Source organism: Marmota monax, unplaced genomic scaffold (genome assembly GCF_021218885.2).
Source record: "Marmota monax isolate L192 unplaced genomic scaffold, Marmota_monax_Labrador192_F-V1.1 WCK01_AAM20220418_F8-fsc00303, whole genome shotgun sequence".
Classification (NCBI taxonomy): Eukaryota; Metazoa; Chordata; class Mammalia; order Rodentia; family Sciuridae; genus Marmota; species Marmota monax.
In genome coordinates this window covers 546,910-553,002 of record NW_026694230.1, presented here as the reverse complement: position 1 = coordinate 553,002, position 6,093 = coordinate 546,910, and positions in this window count along the sequence as shown.

Here is a 6,093-nt window from a genome sequence, read left to right as displayed (position 1 = left end):
TAAGCCTCTTTCTTTCAGTTGTTCTGAATCATTCAATTCTTTTGTAAAGTAATTCCCTTCATTTTTAACATGGAATTTTCCTCTTTAACACCATCAGAGACAAAACATCAAGGGTGAATGTAGGAATGACACCAAAAATCTGTGTGAAATCCCTGAACAAATATCAAGCCCACCACCACCCCTGCTAATCCAGTAGTGCAAGGTCAGGGTGTGACTCTGGACTTCCATTTATATTATGGAATCCATTGTGATGGATTATGAGTGATCCTGGGCTAAGTAGATATTTTTATATGACATTTCTTCTGCCCTGACTTCTCCTGGCTGTGTAACTGCTTTTGGATTTCTGCTCTTATGCTTTTTCATTGGGATCTTCTGTCAATTTCTATCACTTCTCAACTACCATTTTTCTCTATCCTGTGATGACACCCTCAGAATCATCTAAGCATCTTACCAAAAAAATTGGTCATTATATTATCTTTATCCCACTAAATATTACTTTTCTTTTCCATTTATTTATTTATTTATTTATTTACACTGAGGAATTAAACCCAGGGATGTTTTACCACTGAGCTATATCCCCCGCCCCTTTTTATTTTATTTTTTATTTTGAGACAGGTTCTCACAGAATTGCTGAAGCTGACCTTGAATCCTGTCTCAGCCACTCAGGTCTCTGGGATCACAGGCATGGGCCACCACACCCACTAAACCTTATTCTCTGTAGTGTAAAGTTGAAACTCCTTAACAAGGAATAAACAGTTCTTTACAATATGGGCTGGGGCCCTTTCTGTGTGAACATTTAACTCCTCAAACTTTTCTACTATCAGTACCTTCACATGGACCAGGGATGCCCTTTGTTTTACATATTCCTCTGGTGACCTTTGTATTCATCATGACCCTGTTCTTTGTCACCTCAGTGAAATCTTCTTCCATTTCTTCAGGTAGGCAGGCAGTCTCCTTTAGATGTTGTAGCTCTTGGCTTCTTTTCCTAGTCAATCCTCTCATTGTAACTGTTCCTTATAGGAATTCTGTGCTGCTTTAGGACAGACAATGTTTCTTCGTCCCTGGCTGCCTGCTCAGAAGAAGCTTTAAATGTTGTCTGAGTTCACATGTGAATGTTCTAAACAACTTTGAATGAAGAAGGAGATTGCATTTGGAAAATGGATACTTCCCCAGTAGCATGCCTTTTATTCTTGCATTTCTTTTTCACAGTTGCCAAACCGAGGCACCAAATTGCTTTTCCTATAAACACAGCGCTACTTACTTTGAATAGTGAAAATATTCGTATGCAGCTTCCAAAATCACACCTGAAACAATTGTGACAGAAATCTGGTCTTTGTTTCTTATACCTTCTTCACTGTAGAGGTGATAGGATACTTTGCTCTTATTAAATTTGAACTTGACATTATAATTTCGCTAACAAGCTTCTAGAATTGATTCTAAAGCTGCTAGATTTCTTTGGCACATAATGATTATTAGCATGTTTCAGAAGTATTTCATTCTCTATCTTTTCTATACAATCTCCCTTTGCTGGGATCATAAATTGACTTCTTTGACTGTCCAGTCCTTCCTGGCTTTAATTCCTGGCAGAAACCAAAGATGTTCAGACTACAGGATCAGATTCATATGATTCATATGTAAGTTGTTACTGAGCATGCCCTGTCCCACTAGCCATTGCTGTTTAAAATTGATTTTGATGCTCAAAACTCAATACCTATTAGAGCCAATACAAACATTATTATTATTATCCCCCTGCTCACAAATCCATGAAGCTACAGCTGTCTCAATTTTATGGCATGATCTTGCCAAAACCAGAGTCAAATTATGAGCCCATTTTTAGTACTTTCTTCTTGCATGGGAAACTTAGCCCTTCTTTTCTGCTACCTAAATGGTGTTCAATCCAATTGAGATACAAACTCCCTAACTCCCCCACACAACCATCTACTAAAAATGGTGCCTTGAATATTGAGTGTTGTAGAGTTTGTTAGTTCTTTCACTTTAGTTTTTCATGCAGTTCACAGAATTGAGTCATGAAGACAAGTTATCCAAAGGAAGAAACTAGTAGTTCAGTCATTTCCTAACTTGTGAAGATTTCTCTGTAAACTTACTGCATTAGTATTGAATCCTGGAATTAATCTTCTGAAATCCAAAAAACAATCTGTTCTTGTAGATCTTGTCAGATACTTGGAGTCATTTGTGACATATCCCTATGCTTTCATATCAAATTTGTCCATCATTAGATCATCTATTCTACCTCCAAAATATCCATTGTATCTGTCTTTTCTTCATTCAGATCCAAGTCCCCACTATTACCCTTCAAGACTCCTCTAAACAACATCTCACTTCCCACTCTAAGTCTTTCTGTACACCAAAGCCAGAATAATTTTTTTTCTAAAATACACATCTGATTACCTGAATTCTTCCTTTGAATTTTTTTTTTTACCAGGTCACACTTTCTTTAGGATTAAATGTGAACCCCTCAACAAGGTAACATAGTTTTTTTTTTTTTCTATTTTATTTCTTCAGTTTTCTTTTCTCACTTTCTCTTTCAACTCTATCCTAAGTATTCCAACTTCCTTTCAGTCCTCAGTTGTCCTGACTTTCTCCCGTCCTTGAAGCAGGCATTCTTTTCTCTTTGGAACTTGTCCCTCTAATTTCTCCCCCAAATCCCTTTTGGATAGGTACTTCTTGATTATCAGGTCTTACAGAGCTCCTTTCCCATGGAGTCTGTCCTGGCCATCTGGATCAAGTAGGTCCACCACAGCACTCCACATTGCCTCACACTTCATTGTGCCCATGATGTATGGCCAATTATGGGAGGACAGAGACCTCTGTCTGATTCATGCTTTGCTCCCCAGCACCTGTCACATAGTCAGTGCTTCCTAAACCCAAGTCCTTATTGAAAGATTTCTGTCTTCATTCCCTTGGATCACAGGTTCCAGTACAGCTCATGGATATGTCTCTTTCCTTTCAGTTTCTCCCATCACTTCTTCTCTGTCCCCAGAGGGAAGCTCAGAATTTTCTTTCCTGTCTTATGAGAAGGAAGAAGTGGACAGACTGTTTCTAAAATGCTTCTAATACTTCATCCTCACAGGAGGGTTAATCCTATTTCTGGCTACTTTGTGAATCATTCTGCAACACCTCATAACTACTTCTTCATCACTCATGCATTGGCCTTGCTGCTCTGCATCTTACTATACCCTTTCTTTCTCTGAAACACTTATGATTTGCTTTACTGGCAGTTCTGGTTCCTTCTCTACCTGTGGGTATTAGTTCAGATACTCCCTCTTTCATGTTATCTCCTGACAAGATCTTTACATGCAGTAAATTTCCATTCTATTTTCTTTTTCTAGAATACCCCCTGAATCCCTACTATCCAGCTTGACTAATTCCAGTTTCTGTCCCTAGATATCTGGACTACATTTCTCAACTTAATGACAAAGCTTTATTTTATGTTGACATGGGTAAGACATGGTCATTCCAAAGGAAGTCCTCTCTAACGATTTATGAGTTTAAACTTTGCTCCAATAGTCCTTGAGGCATCTCTTTTTTCTTATGAATTTAAATTGACAGTTTCTAACTACTTTTTTAAACATCACCAATCCTGTCATATCCCTGTCCACAATTCATTAAAAGAATATTATTGCCAGATGCTGTGGCACATGCCTGTAATTCCAGCAGCTCTAGAGGCAGAGACAGGAAGATCATGAGTTCAAAGCCAGCCTCAGCAACAGCAAGGCGCTAAGCAATTCAGATCCCATCTCTAAATAAAATACAAAATAGAGCTGGAGATGTGGCTCAGTGATTGAGTGCCCTTGACTTCAATCCCTGTTACCGAAAACAACAACAACAACAGCAACAAAAGAATATTATTCTTAGTTCTCACTAGGCATGAGATTTTTAAAATATTCACCGTTTAACTTTTCTCCAACCTATGCATAAATATCTATGATACCATTCTTGACCATTTCATGAGAAAAACAAAAGCAAAGGTTTATTACATGATAAATATTGATTGGCATATTTTTGGAATCATCTAATTATAGTGAAAAACAAATGGCAAACTCATAATAAAATGATTCAATGGCGTATCCCAGAAATATAAAGCAAAGCAAAAGCAAAAGCAAAATAAATGGAAACAAAGCCATGGAAGAAAGATAACAAGAAATTGGCAGCGAAGTACTTAAGCAATAGGACTGAAATACTGCTGAGAATCCCATCAAATTCTTCAGAAGAAATCACTTGGACACAGCTGGGAGATATACAATCCAGAGAGAGATAGGAACCTAGGAAATCTGAAAATAGGGACCAACAATTTAGTTCTCCTACACTAGAAGTTGTTTTTTTGTCTCTAAGAAAGACTCAGATATGCATGTTTGTTTGCTGTCCCGAGGATTGGACCCAGGACCTTCCATGCACATGGTAAGCAAGTGCTCTATCACTGAGCTACATCATCAGCACTTTTTACTTTTTATTTTTTAAAATTTTGAGACAGATTGCTAAATTGCTCAGGCTGGCCTCAAACCTGTGATCCACCTGCTTCAGCATCCCCAGTAGGTCGAATTACAGATCTGCACCATAATGTCCAGATTCAAATGTATTTGCCGCCAAAATCTATGTCTTTTTCACTGCCTTTGAACAGTAATATACACCTTTATTCACTTATTTATCACCCTCCTTCATAGAGTCTTTTCTATTATTCCCTTGTTTTGACTAATCTTAAACTCTTTCAGTTTATGAAACAGGGAATGTATGTGTATGTGTGTGTGTGTGTGTGTGTGTGATAGCTTTTTATGATACTGTGACAAAAGACCTAAGAATAACAGTTTTAGAAAAGGAAAAGCTTAATTTTCAGCTCATGGTTTTAGAGGTCTACGTCTATGGAGAGCTAGCTTCATTCCTTAGGCCTTCAGGTGAGGTAGAACATCATGGTAGAAGGGTGTGGTGAAGGACAGCATCAAGAAGCACAGAAAGACTAAGCTCAGATCACCAAATATATACCCCAAAACCACATCCACAGGGACCTACCTCTTCCAGCTACATCTTAACAACCTGCAGTTAGCACTTCATTAATCCCTGTCAGGAGATTAATGCACCTCCAAACCTTCTTCCAACGTCTTACATATGAGTTTTTGGGGGACACATATTGGAAGGTGAATGACTCACTGGAGAAGGAGATTCAACCAAGATATTTTTATTGGGGGGCTGCTGGATGGGAAGAAAAGGAGAGGCAGATAGCAGAGAGAGGAGAAGAGGAGGGCAGAGAGAAAGAGAAGGAGAGCAGAGAGAAAGAGAGGAGAAAATGAGGAGGAGGAGGTCAGCGGGCTCACAAGCTTCAGCTTAAGAAGGGTTGCATAGGTGGGTTGTGTAGGTGACGTGGCGGGTGCTGATTGGAAGGGTGACTTAGGAACAGGGAGGAGACACTGTGTCATGTGAGGAAAACTTTTAAATTTGGCACCCTTCGGCTTGGCGCCCTTTGGAGAGGAGGGGGAGGGGTAAGGGATTATGTGATGTTCTTCTAAGAAGGAAACTTATTGTCAGCTGCGAGTCTCCCACACACCCAGCACATATCTAAACAACAACATTCCACCCCCGGTATCCAAAAGCTCATGCCCACTTCACAGTGCAAAATACATTTAATTCATTTCCAAGAGTCACCAGAATCTCAAAAGTTCAAAGATTGCCCAAAAGTCCAAATCCAAAGTCTCCACTGAGACTGAATGCAAATTCTCAGTGAGCCTTATAAAAATCAAAACAAGTTACATACACCCTCTATATAAAGGCACGTAGTAAACATCTGAAGTTTTTCATTTGAAGAAATACACACATAGAAAAAAGAGATGCGGCCAAAAAAAGACCAAAATCCAGCTGGGCAAACAAGTCCGTAGTAGTTCCATGTCTGGTATCTGCAGGACTTGTAATTGGGATGTTCTATCCTAAATGCTTGTATAGCTTTGCCCCTATGCTTTACTGTTTGCAATACATGTGGACTCTTTGTTGGTTTGTCTCTGATTGATTCCTGCAGGTTCCTTTGGCAGCTGTTCCATGGTGGTGGTATTTCTTAATCTTAAGCGCCTCTACTGCAGGTCTGGCTTC